The sequence below is a fragment of the Stylophora pistillata genome, chromosome 3, assembly GCF_964205215.1.
Source record: "Stylophora pistillata chromosome 3, jaStyPist1.2, whole genome shotgun sequence".
NCBI lineage: Eukaryota > Metazoa > Cnidaria > Anthozoa > Scleractinia > Pocilloporidae > Stylophora > Stylophora pistillata.
The window spans coordinates 38,695,965-38,710,276 of NC_142521.1; the positions used below are offsets into that span (position 1 = coordinate 38,695,965).

At 37.9% G+C, this 14,312-nt stretch overlaps 2 pseudogenes across 2 annotated transcripts in view; one reads left to right on the forward strand and one right to left on the reverse strand.

The window, feature by feature from the left end:
• The window catches only part of LOC111331424 (uncharacterized), a 39,354-nt pseudogene that overhangs the window by 1,885 nt on the left and 23,157 nt on the right, over window positions 1-14,312 (reverse strand). The window contains exons 3-6 of the transcript XR_015998639.1: window positions 4,991-8,479; window positions 3,414-3,528; window positions 2,490-2,649; window positions 1-780 (exon numbers count right to left, since the gene is read on the reverse strand). The exon at window positions 1-780 is cut by the window's left edge and continues 1,885 nt beyond it. The product of XR_015998639.1 is annotated as an uncharacterized LOC111331424 (transcript). The remainder of the gene's footprint in view (window positions 781-2,489; window positions 2,650-3,413; window positions 3,529-4,990; window positions 8,480-14,312) is intronic.
• LOC148736032 (uncharacterized) lies at window positions 10,877-14,037 on the forward strand (annotated as a pseudogene). The gene is made up of 2 exons (XR_015999073.1): window positions 10,877-11,429; window positions 11,507-14,037. The product of XR_015999073.1 is annotated as an uncharacterized LOC148736032 (transcript).

Consider the following 14,312-nt stretch of genomic DNA (forward strand, 5'->3'; position numbering starts at 1 on the left):
TTCAAGTGATTAGCGCATGCGTGACTAATTATTCGTCAACTAAGGGAGCAAACAAAACGCGAATTACAGGGAACGGCATTCTGGAAAATTTCCTTGAGTGAGGATATGTAATACAACAAAAATGAGAATTAAGACATTTACAATGATGATAGTAACTTCAAAGGGATTTTCTGTTAACTTAGTCAACCCGTATGGATATTTAGAAAAGTGCTTGCACCTCAAGTATCAAGTTTCTAAGTGTTACGAAAGGGAATAAATCATTAGATATAGATAAATTAATGATGATACTCTCCAAAAACAAAATTTTTTAAAAATACTCATACTTAACAATCCACACACGCGCAAATTGTTAATGCAAATCTAGCCTGGAGGCTGGAGTGTTCTGTGCTCTGAAGGAAAGGCTATGGTTTTTCAAAGGTCGACAGTCACACTGCCACGGGTTCGCGTTTTTAGGTCAGGCCAGGCGACAACGGAACCACTTGGTATCCTGCAGTTTGTGTACTGGGCACCAACTTCGCTTTCAGATACAAACCGGTCCCACATGTTGACTTCAGCCAGTTGGGCATTCAGTGTGTTCCCCTGTTCAAAACCTCCTCCAAAGGCGTCTTGGTCCTGCCCGAGTACCAGATGACCACCAGATTTTACTGTGTATCCCACTGCAACTCCCCTATGCTGGCCTTCATATACTGAGCGTTTCTATACAGTTTGAGCTCACCAGAAGTGTTTTCCCACGTGAAACACAAATGATGCCAGGCACCATCATAGACCAAAGCACTGAAACTAATGAAAATTCGTGTTCATGAAATGAGTAATTCATTCTTTTCTTTATTCATTGCTCCATTTGTTTCCTTTTTAATCATCTATTGCTTCTCTCTCGCCTCCCAGTTAGCTCGATGGATAGAGCGTTGGACTGTTGTGCGGGGAAGGTCGAGGGTTCGAGCCCCGTCCGGACCAACACTCAAGGTCTTAAAATAATTAAGAATATGCTACCTTTCTATAACATCAAGAAATGGTTAGATGTTCTGATTTTCACTATTGCTCAAATAGTGCTTTACTGCGAAGGATCGTGCATATATACGTTTCATAACCGCAGTTCATACATATGTTTCATATGTTTGTTGTTGTTTGATTTATCATCTACGGGTTTATGTCGAATTAATTTGATGGCCTGCTCCCAGTTGGCTTGTTAGCTCAATTGGTAGAGCGCTGCACTAGTATCGCAGAGGTCAGTGGATCGAATCCCGTACAGGCCTGAAATTTTTTTCAGGTCTGATTTTCACTATTGCTCAAATAGTGCTTTACTGCGAAGGATCGTGCATATATACGCTATTGGCCATTGTTTGTTATTTTTTGACAACTGGTCGTGAACTCACTAATGAACACTTTTTTTCTTCCTATTGAACATACTCATCATTCAAATGATTGTTCGAATCGTGGGATGGAATGTTACTTTGCAATGAATAATTGTCTCTTGACGCCATTGATTGCACCTCTCTATGCTAATTGTCTTATTGAATGTTCCTTTTTCACTTATGATTGTCCGAAGATGTTATTGATTTTCTTTTGGTGTTTTTGATTGTCAATTGCGCGCCTTTAAATGTCCACATGGCGTCCTTGATTGTCGATAGATGCTCTTGTTTGTTCGTTGACACTATTGGTTGTTTATAAACATGCAAATTGCGCTCTTGAATGTTCCGTGGCGTTAATGAAGTGCTGCTTGGTGTTATAGAATATATATTCGCCTTATTGATTCTACACTTCGCGAAAATGAATATCTTTTTCGCCTAAATGATCAGCAAAAGGTGTAAAAGATACAACAACAAGTTATTGAGCAAAGCGGAAAAAACCCGTGCGCTTAGAAGGGTTGGTGCGAACGGGACACAAGGACCCATGCGAAGTATTTTCGTACTTACCTGTGGCGCGCGTGGTTTCACGATTAGCCGACACGTCAATTAACTCTAACCTTCCCGCAGAAGACTGTTGGAGACTGAATATTTTTTAGCTTTCCTTAACGCAAATTTGTCGCCTCTTTGTTTGGGATCTTAAGAAGTTTCGGAGTTGTTATTTACGCCAAGTGTTGTGGTTATTTTTTAACAAGTTCAATATATAATTTCTAAAAGACTCTAGCCTCTTTTTCGTAAATTTACTGTTCACAATGGTGAAAATAGTGATCGGGAGGCTTTGATAATCCATTTCAATTTGGCTTTAGCTCTTCTCACTTAGAGCTGTAAGTTTTTGCAATAAATGGACGATGTTGATACTTGAGCTTTATTTGAATGGTTCTGTCAGAGCAGTTTAAATCAAGGGGTAGGTTTTGCATTTTCGCTTATTAGTTAAACATCATATGACGATTCAAATATCAATAGTCTATTATACAGTTGTACGCTTGGTTGCCAAGCCTTTAAACTGGAGTGAGGCTAACGGTGACTTTGTTATAATACAAACCTTGCTGTTTTTTTAAATGTTAATTACCTTATTATCATACTAACCAGATACTAGTGTCTATGACAACCAGGTCACCTTCAGCCTCGCTCCAAATCAACTGTTTGGGAACTGAATACACAATTGTAAAATTGCCTCTTGGCTTACCTATGTCGCACATTTGTTTTCCCTGTGGCCCTGATAAACAACTACAGTTGTGATCGACTGCTATGAAACGGTGAATAAATAAAAAAACACTCAAAATCATTTCTAATATTCAAATAACTTTCATATGTTGTATGATAAATCTAAAGTCTTGCATTGCATGAGCGATTGTATTGTATAAAGGCCAGTTTTCAATTGAGAATCGAAACTGATCCTGGATTGCTTTGGTGTTGCTTTACTTCGCTCTGTGATTGGCCTAGAAAACTTTCATCACTATTCCAACCAATCAACTGCAGAAAATAATATAAAACCAGTTCCAATTTTTTAGGAGCGCTTCAAACGGGTTGCCTGTTTTTTCTTTAAGTTCTGATTGGTTCATGATGATGTTAACCTCTCATTTGACTTGGTTTTGGTTTTTCAACACCACTTGAAAACTGCTAAATTTGAGTACATCGTAATCGAGTGCGCGGTTCAATTACCACATCCTGGCAGCTGAACCTGGAAACTGCGCAGCCTTTCTTTTTTTTACGATGTCACTCCACGATCCCATCAAAGAATCGCCACGTGAAGCGTTGGTTAACACACACACACTCAAAAAAAAATCGTAAGAAACTCCAATGAAAAATTCATACTTTTCGACGTTTCTATGATTATGACTGATGAAATGGAAATTTGAAAAAATTCAGATAATGAATGCTCAGCCATTTTGAAACCTTCAACTACTAATCGGGAGACTAGTCGACTTATATGGAGCCAAAGTCTTACCACCTATCGTGGTGAACATTAAACAATTTAAATGATAAAAAAAAAAAAAAGTTTCGCCTTACTTTTTACACAATGGCTTCCTTTGTGCGATCTCGTACCGTGACACCTGTAGCCATTTGTTTGGTACAGTGGTACACAGGTTCCGTTGTTCTTACATGGCCCACTTAAGCAGGGAGACTGAAAACGAGAAAAAAAAGGCAAAAAACGTTCATTACAATAAGGGCCGCTTAAAAGATAAAACCGCGACAATTGCGTCCAACACAAGCTGTGGCTCATAATCAGACACGCACTAGGCTCTTAATATGAATGGAGCTAAATTACGGAGGGATGACAGTGATTTCTCGTTTAAGACTAAGTCTCTCTCTCAAAAAGAGGCTTCGTATCTCAGTTGGTGGTAGCGCCCAACTAGTTTAGAAGAGGCAATCTCGAAGCCTCAGCCCTCCTACCTGTAATTTGTTTAGGTCTAGCTCAACTGAAAGATCATTAAATTAATTGTATCTGTTAAATTCTCCTAAGTTGTCGTGTGTCAAGTGGCTTCGCATTTCTACAATTCTAAAGGTAAACTGCGAGTTAACTGCTACAGTTGCATCTTTGATACATACCTCAGTCAAAGGAAAGGAGGCGTAAGGCCAGTTCTCTTTTGACAAGAAAAGGCAAAACTAACAACAGCGATCAATGGACGAAAAAGAAAACACTTTGCAAATGTATATTTTATTCTTTCGCTTTATAATGATCTGTCTACGACGTGCTGACGGTTACCCAAATGTTTTCGATGCTCAAACATATCACACCAAGATTTCTAGAGCTGAGGGACATAAAACTCTACAGAACGTTCATGATGCAAGACTAACACCCGCCATGAGACGATTTTTCAAGAAATTTAACTTCGATTTGCATTTTTAATTTGTATTTTTAGGAGAAATTAGAATAAGAAAACCAACAACAAGTACTTCATTAACAACAACATCATTCAATCAGCAGCCCTAGCAGTGAAACATGTCGGTTAAAAAACCCCACGCCCATTCATAACTTATTTAAAGATAAATTTTGGTTTAATCAACTGTGTTGATTATGTAACACCATGCCCTTTCCTCAGTTTCTCAGACATAAGGAAAATACCGACCGCATTCTCTTCACTCTCACAACCACGCAGTTAAATCCATCATTCTTGAAAACTTTAAATCATTCAAAAATGATTCAGATACTGGTACTATCTTTTCATAACCTCCACTTATACCATTGAAATGCGACAAAAACTGAGGCAAGTTTTTGGTCAGACGCTCTCTACAAACTCATGACCAACCCGGAACTTTCAAATGCGCTCGCACACGATGCAAAACTTGTCCTTCCCTTCGTAACGCTGAGAAAATATCGGGACCCAAACGATCCCTTAAAATTACTGATCTCTTCACGTGCACCCTCACCAATGTCATCTATTACGTAACGACGCAGCACCACAGTTTCTTTAGAAACTTACCTCCGCTATGGCTATTAGACTAACCGTGTTTCTTTCTAAAATGCCACATTTTTACGGCTTTAGATGTCACATTTAAGAACGCAGTAATTTGAAATATCGCGAGAATTTCCAGTTTCTTCAAACAACTTTAAGTCGCTGAATAGAAGATGAACTACAACTTACCACCGGACTAAAATGGTGAAAGGAAACATTCGCCTTAAGTTCTGATCTTGCTCTGTATATGTCTGTGGCCAGCAATTCACAAATGTACCAACCATCATCCGGATATGCTGCCAGGTTGTACGAGAAACATTCGCCTTTATCTATGCATTTGAATGGGCAAAGATCTTGGTCCTCAACTAGAAAAGATGGGATTAATGTTGTCGAAAGACGCTTTTGAAGGGTAGCCTTAAAGTTTCCATACATAAATTCTTGGTTTGCAGATCGGAAAAGAGCGCCAGGTTGTGACGACCGACCGTCTAAGACGGAAACCAGAATGAGTACGAAAATGAGGAGCGCCATAGCTGGAAAGATGGGTGATTTGACTTGAAAAGCTTAGAAATCTAACGAAACCTTCCTTGCAGGCTTTATATAGCAGGCTGTATTCATTAATCAAACGCTTCTTTTAGATGACCTTTAGTGGACGCCGTTAATATTAATCAGTATTTGTGCAGCAACAACAAAACTTCATACATTTTCAATGAATAAAAAAAAAAATCTGCCTCTTTTATCAAAGCAAACCAGAGGATGTACCAATCGTGATGATGATTGCGGCTTACTACATGACGCCTATTTACACCTCGTCAAACAAAACGGCAACTAATTTCGGCTTCTGGTTCTTGTTCCAACGATCAGATCACCCCTGATGAAGGCATTAGACGGGAGCTTCGAAACGTTGGGTCGATGAATCGTAATTAATTTTTGGTTACATTCATTAAATCTTTAAACCAGAAGAGCATCAAACCGTGTCTGATTGTCCACCTGGTTGCTGTGTGAACTTAAATATATCAGATGTAGATTGTTGCCTAGAGTCAAGGGAATAAGATACAAACTAAATTCTGCTGCTTATATATACTTTTTTTTTAAAAATTTGCGACTTTGCTTCAAATTACGGGTAGCGCTTGGACTTAGTGCGGGTTTCGAGATTGCATGGGAAATTGTACATTTCAGAATACTTATACTTTGTCGCTTCATCTCACCAAGCGCGCTTACTTCGTAAAATTTCAGCCAAAAACGACAAGAATATAATATTGAGTCCAAGCTTACTGACATTCTGGAGCGGCTCTCTGATCAAAAACACTTCCTATGTTCTTTTTTTTACCCTTTCTTTAAACTTAATTTTCAAAAGATATGCAAATCAGTCAAGTTTTCGAGCAGCTCACGTGCAATTGTCTCATACCTTCGTTCTTGTGACCTATTAAAAAGTATATTTTTTCTTCTTTTCCCCTCTTAGTCTTATTTCAGCATTGTAATTAAGGTGAAAGCGATTAAATGAATAAATAAATAAATAGCTTTGTACATGTTTGTGGAAAAGAGGTTAATTGAGTAAATTTTTTCGTTCGTATTTCGTAAAAATGAAGCATTAACCCATGGAAAATAATAGTGAATAACTTACTTGCCTATACCCCTCATTTCTTTATCACTTTTATTATTTTGAATGCAAAGTGCATATTTTCATCTTTTCGGTGGCGTTCAAACGATCACTTGCCTCAGAGAAATGATATTTTTAACAGTGATTCGTTCAAAGAAGCTTCCTGGACTGACTAGCTCATCTACAACATTCAAGTTCCAGACATCGTGGCAGCCACTGTAACCAGTTTATTGTCAAACAATTCCATTCCAATAAACTTGATTTTTCTTAGTATTTAAAGGAGACGATGGTAGAGGAAACGAACAAGTATGCACTGCTAAAAATTGCAGAGAAACTGATAGCCCCATCAATTTTCGCGCAGTGCTCTGCCCTGAGTTTCGGGCTTTTAACGCAGTCAGCGTAATGATGGAAATGGTTTTAGCTCCCCAATTTAGCTTTGTATTGGCCAACCGACAAGTCACTCGGTAACGGAGTTGGTCGGACCAAACACAAACATTTAAAGTAGTACTAATATCGAGATCCTTCGAAACGGCTCTTAACGTAAACTTGTCTCGAGATCCTTCGGAAAGGTTCTCAAAAACACTCTGCTATTGATCTCTATGCCTATACAATGGCTACTAATAGCGGACAAGATTATTCAGCAAAGAGTCACCAGGTCGTATAGAGGGGGGAAAGAGGGGGGATGGGGAGAGGGTGAGGGGGAGAAAGCGAGGTTACCTAAAAGTCTTACCGGGGCGAAGAGCGCAAAAAAGACATTCGAATGACTTACTGAGAAAAAGTTTATTTATTCTCCTTTTATTTTTTACTTCTGGAATGAAATTGGAAAATTTCATCGTTGACACTTTCCTACTTAAGAAAATAAAAAAAAAAAAGAAAAAAGAAAAAGAATTATAAAAAATACAGAGAACTCTAACGATGCAAAGAGCACCTGAAGATGCCAACTCCATAAACTGTTGGAGGGTCCGAGATGTACCCCATAACCTATTTAATGATCCACCTCAAATATCCCACCCCTTAAAAAGTTATCTCTCTTGAGTAATTTTTTGATCACTGGGGATTTAAGGAATCTTAGGAAAACCTAGAAATAGCCAGCAATGATTCACGAATTTGATTAACCCATGCGTGACAAATTATCCGTCACCTAAATAAGCAAACAAAACGCGAATTAGAGGGAACGGCATTCGGGGAAATGTTCTTGAGCGAGGATATGTAATACAACAAAAATGAGAATGAAGATATTTACAAAGATAGTAGTAACTTCAAACGGATTTTCTGTTAACTCACACAACCTCAAGCATCGAGTTTCTAAGTTCTTCTTATGCGAATAAATCGTTAGATGTAGATAAATTAATAATGATACTTTCCGAAAACAAAAGTTAATACTCAAACTTAATAACTCGCTCAGGAAAAGAGATTTGTTAAATAATTTAACTATAAAGAATTGCGATAAAACCGAAAAGTTTAAAAAATTAAAAACCATCTTGGTTTGAGAAAAATGCGACGACGTTTCGAAGTTCGCTTAATTTCATTATCAAGTCAATAAAGAGTGAAATGAGAACGAATATAAATGTAAAAGAATTCCTAAGAGACACGGATAACAAAATGGGGTGATTTTATGTAAATAACAAAGAATTCACACGTAGAGTCACATATTCGCACGCAGAGTCACATATTCGCACGCAGAGTCACGTAAAGAATTTGGCGCGAATAGAGTCTTTCAGTTCCTTAATGAATAACAGCTCAAAATTTAGACAATCAAACTTTGATCTACATTTCTTTAGAACAGAAAATTGCTTATCAACCAAATCAGTCTTCACTAGACCGTGTTGCTGAAGATGCCTCCCGATTGCAGAGTATCTGTGTTCATTTATGCGCTGGCGTAAGTGTTGGGCGGAAAACCCGACATAATCTGCGTCGCACAGATCACATTCGAATTTATAAACCACGCATTGATTATTGACAATAGGGGGCAACTTTTATGAAGAAACACAGCAGTAACTAGTTGAGGTCTGATGATATGGCTGCATACTGCATCACATAGTTTTCAATGGATCCCGGCGCAGGAAAAACGAGTGGGTATCCTAGAAGAAAGAGTGGAATGTGTATAAAATGGTTGTCATGTTTAAAACGCTGATAAGGTAATACCATATCTGACATCGAAAATACAAGATAAAGCAAAAACAGTTATCGAGCAGAGCGGAAAAAAATTCGTGGATTTAATAGGGCTGGTGCGAACGGGACACAAGGACCCACGCGAGACATTTTCGTAATCACGCGTGGCGCGCGTCTTTCACGATTAGCTAATTTCGTCAAAGAACTCTAACCTTGACGTAGCAAACTGTTGAAAACCAGAGTTAATAGAGGGAACATTTTTTCTAACAATTGCTTTATTCAGCCGAGTGACTAGCAAGACACAGGTCAGGAAAATTAATGATCAAGGGAAAAAAATTCTTCTTCTTTTGTCAGGATATTTAAAAATTCTGTGGCAGTCATGCTAGTACACAGCAATTTTACAGTTTGACTTTTTTTTGGCATGGCAACTTGGCATTGGCAACCTGTTCCCAAGATTTCCTCCTATCTTTCCTTCCTTTGGTATTGCCACTCTGACATGAAATGGATCTCTCTATTCTCTAATAGTGTTACTATTGTAACCAAACTGATGAAGAACTGAAACCTGTAACAAAATGTTGATGATAAATAATTAATATTAAATTTAATAACATAACCACGAATGACTTGGAATAATTTGAGTAAGGAGATATTTGTCATAGATTATCATTTAAAAAAAAAAATCCAGCTGCCTGTGCACTGATCATGTCAGCCACATTTTATTATTTCTAAACCTGTCAACAAATAAAAAGCATCAATAATAATTTGAAATAGCTTTCTTTTAACATGTCGGACTGAATATAAAGCGATACTTACATATTTCAATATCCTCGGGTTTGAAGTGTTTCTCGCAAGCGTGTACTTTGTCGTTTTTTATCTGCTCCCCGAAATCATGGTCGACTTAGAGTATTGTCTATCTTGTGATTTACGCCAGTTCAGGCCTTATTATGCAGCGGGACGCTTACAATGTACAAATTGTCTCGTCCTATTCACTTTAGATTTCCCTTATGTTGCTGTACTATGTTAGAATCGGATCCTTTATTTACCTTGTTTGTTCAAGTTTAGTTTTACCCAAATTTAGAATCTCATCGTAATGGAATGATTGAAATGTTATATGTCAGTCTCGAATGCATAAGATTAGCTTAGTTTTTGTGCTTGTATTTGTTTCAGGTTAAGATGTGACCTCGAATCTTCGGTGGAATAGATTAATTTGATTCAAGTGTTTCTGTCCGTAAAATATATCCCCGTCTTGGTTCGATCGCTAAAGTAAAATAACAGTCCCGATTGTTAGTACTTGACCGAAGACAAATCCAAAATAGAGGCAAATTATGCTACTAAAACTTGACTTGTAACTTGCCTAACCGAAAACCAACTGAGTAACTGCGTTTTGACGGGGCTATATGAAAGCACGTTTTTAACCGAGACCAATGAACTATTGTAACTTCATATTTGCGGTTAACATGAACGAATCAAGATAAGCCTACGTACAATATCCAGGATGAGGCGTGCTATCCGCTACACTAAGGGTGACCTTATTATGATACAAACCTTGCTGCTTTTTAAATGTGAATAACTTTATTATCATGCTGACTAGATACAGGTCTCTATCACAACAAGGTCATCCATCACCTCCAACCTCACTCCAAATCAAGGGCTTGGAACCTAAAGTGGCCTATGACTTACCTAAGTCGCACATTTGTTTTCCCTGTGGTCCTAATAAACAACTGCAGTTGTGATCGACTGCTATTAAACGAATGAAGAAAATGGTCAATAAATAGTAGAACACTCAAAATTATTTCTAATCTTCAAATAACTTTCTCGTATTATTAATGATAACTCTCGAGTCTTTCATCGCATGAGCGATTGTATGGTATAAAAGCCAGTTTACAATTGAGAATCGAAAGTGATCCTGGACTGCTTTGGTTTTGCTTTATTTCACTCTAGAAAACTTGCAACACCATTCCAACCAATCAAATGCAGAAAATAATCCAATTCCAATTTATAGGAGCGCTTCAAACGGGTTACATGTTTTTACTTTAAGTTCTCATTGGTTCATGATGTCAACCTCTCCTCTGATTGAGAACTGCGGAGGGGCGGTGGCCTCATAATTGTTTTGCTCGACTCTGGATCGAGTGGTCCGGGTTCAAAACCCGGCCGGGACATTGTGTTTTGTTCCTAGGCAAGACACTTTACTCTCACAGTGCCTCTCTTCATCCAGGTGTATAAATGGGTACCGGCAAATTTAATGCTGGGGGTAACCAGGGGGGAGTAGAAATACTCCTAGTCGCTTCATGCTACAGAGACCGGAGTTAAGCACCGGCCCAATGGGCCACTAGGCTCGTAAACAGACTTTACCTTTACCTGATTGAAACATATGAAAGTCACGCTTAACAAAAGGCTCTATCGGATATCGCGTGACACCCGCTGTAACGCGACCGACTAAAGAATCAGCGAATTTTGGAAGATTTTGCTCTCTCTCTTTCGCTTAAAGAACGTTGTCGTTCTGTTACCTCCAGATTATAAAAGCAAAATTGTTAAGCTTTACGTAGAGGTGCAAATTATACCGTTAAACAATAATCTTGTACTGGCAAATAAATATTTTGTGTTGCTGACTCGCGCTATTTTAAGAGGTTTTGATTTCATTTTTTCGAGACAAGGCAAAGACTCTGGGCCGAGGTTTGTACAACGCATGCTCAAATGTGTGCGTTACCGCCAAATTCGAAAAGAATAATAAATTCCGCGTATTTTGATGTATAATTCATAAGGGTGCGGTAAAGTTTCGGCCTGGCAAATGGGCCTTGAAATCAACGCTTTGGTTCTATTTCTGCTGCTAACCTTTATAAACAGCGCGAGTGCGATAGAACAGGAATTCGATGGAGCGGAATCCGGAGATGTCCCTTCATTTACGTACGAAATAAACAAGTAAGTATAGATTCAAGTTTCGTGTATTTCTTCGAAGATTCATTGTGTTAAAGATCCTTTTCTATCTTGTTTGGTAGCTACCTCATCTATACAGTCTGTAAAGAATTAGAGGGGAAAATCGACGACTTAAGTACTGAGTCTGCTTGGTCGGCGAGAATAAGAAGAATTTTTGAAGAGTCTGCGCTGAAAGGTTTAATCTTAAACAATCGTATCGTAAATGTCTTCAAGAAGAAAATTTCGCTTCTTCTCTCGGCGTTGAGGAAAGCTGGTCAAAAAGGTGGTCGCCATGTTAAGAAGCTTAAAGAAAAGTGGCAGAAAGAGACGTACTCATTCAAGATATTCTATAATGAAATTGAAGCGTGTCAGCTACAAGAGGAGAACAGAGGTTTGCGCGGACAAAAGAGAAAGCTGGAAGCATCCCTTGCAGATGAACAGGCGAAAAGGCTAAAGGTAGAAGAGAAACTCGAACAAGTGCTTAACAAAGCAGAAAAGGACGAAAAAAAATACGAAAAAAAATTTAAGATTCTAGCGCGTAAAATTGCGAAACTGCAGAGAGACGGAAAGAGAGGGCCGGCCAAAAAGAAAAAATTTACCGATTATACGAAACAGCATCAGTCACGTCTTCGACAACAGATGAAGGAAAACTGTCAGGCAACATTATCCTTCCTTGGATTGTACGATTTTATTGCCACAAAAGTAGAAGTTTTCAATGGCGAAACTCAACAGTACGAGACATTTTCCTTAATTGATGAAAACGAGCTGCCACTAAAGGACAAGGACTCAACGGAGCTGACAGATGAAAATTTGGATGAAATTAATATGTGGATCTACATTAAAGATAAATTTAACATTTCTAATGAGGCTTGGCATGAGCTGGCTATGAAAACCAAACAGATGCCAAACAGCTATAAGCTGGAGAAGAAATTGAAAGAACTTAATGCAAAATGGAATCTTCAACCTACACCTGGCCAAGCCGAGGGAGTCCAGTTAAGTTTTAAAGAAAGTTTAGAGGAACAAGTAATCAGGCTTCAGGGGAAAGGAGTTTTGAACATTAACACTAAAATCAAAGTTAAAATTAGTGGGGATGGGACCAACATTGGGAAAAGGCTCAAAATTGTTAATTTAACTTACACAATATTAAATGAAAGAGATATTGCAATGAGTGAAAAAGGCAACTATATTCTTGCCATAATCAAAACTACTGAAAGCTATGATAATTTAAAGGCAACCCTTGCAGATCTTAATGATGAAATGCAGAATCTAAAGCAAATATGTGTGGGTGATTATAAATGTGACATTGAATACTTTTTGGGAGGGGACTGGAAGTTCTTAGCTTGTGTGTGTGGTTTGGGTGCAGCAAATCAGGACTATGCCTGTATTTGGTGCAAATGTCCTAGGAATGAAAGGTTTGACTGCAGCAAGAAGTGGTCCCTCACAGACAGGTCCCTTGGTGCAAGATCATGTGAAGAAATAACTGCCAATGCAAAATCTAAAAAGTTCAATTGTAAATCAGTGCCTTTATTTTCTTTTATTCCCATTGATCATGTCATAATTGACACACTTCACTTATTTTTGAGGATTTCTGACAACTTGATTGAGCTTCTCATACAGCAACTTCGCAGGGAAGATGCAATAGATAAAGTGAAAACTTTCCCTAGTGGGTTTACAAGGCAGAAATATAAACATATGGCTGGATATGAAAAGTTTCTGAAGGACATTGGAATTTCCTTTGACTGGAGAGTAAATAAAGACTCTAAAAAATTAGAATATAGAGACCTTACCGGACCAGAAAAGTTGCTTGTTATGCAAAGCATAAATTTCCAATCACTCCTTCCCAACTTTAAGGAAACTAAAGAAATGGAAAAACTATGGGCCAGTTTTATGGAAATTATTGGAGACCTGAAGCTTGAGTTTACAACTGATGATGCTATTACTCAGTTAACAAATAAGATCAACTCATGGTTTGATAAGTTTCTATGTTTGTATCAAGCCAAAGATGTTACCCCTTACATGCATGCACTATATGCTCATGTGCCTGAATTCTTAAGACTCTATGAAAATATATCCTATTTTACACAACAAGGAATGGAAAAATATAATGATATATCATCCAAACATTATTTTAGATCCTCAAATCATAGGGGAATTTCTGCTTTAAAACAGATTCTTTTGAAGAAAAATAGAATACAGCTCCTAGAAGCAGAGGCATGGAAAGAATAAAGAAAAGTTATAAGTGTGGAAATTGTGAAGGTCTTGGTCACACCATAAAGACATGCTCAGCTAACTGTAAAGAATGCCAGACTGCAGTTTGTTGTGCACATCTTATCAAAGTTGATGGAAGATGGACACAGAGATGTACTTTGTAAATTCCTTTCTAGTGACTGTAACTTTGAGGGCTAGGCTTCCTAGTTGACATGTTAAAAATTTATCTTATAACAGCCTTGATTACAGTAAATATAAATAAATGTAATATCCATGTGTAGTTAAGATATTCAAAAACTCTTTTAGAATTTAGTATGAACAAATATTTTCATTCCCTCAATCTCAATAATTAACTGACAATGATTATAAACTGATAATAAAATATATCAAAACAATAACTGTAGTTGTGTGATTGCATTTAACTCAGTCTTTAATTTAGCAGTCATCCCTTGTTAGGTACTGGTGTCTATTTCCATCTCCACAAACAAAAGTAAAAACAAGTTGACGGTCATCTTCAATTTCTGACCTCACATACTTGCCCCCTATGAGCTTGTATTCTATTATAGGGTTCCTTTCTGTAATCCAAAATCTCACTGCCCCTTCTGTCACAAAAGCATAATCACTATTTTCGTTTAAAATCCGTTCATCCCATTTGACTCCCAAAAAGCTGTCTAGGTCGTG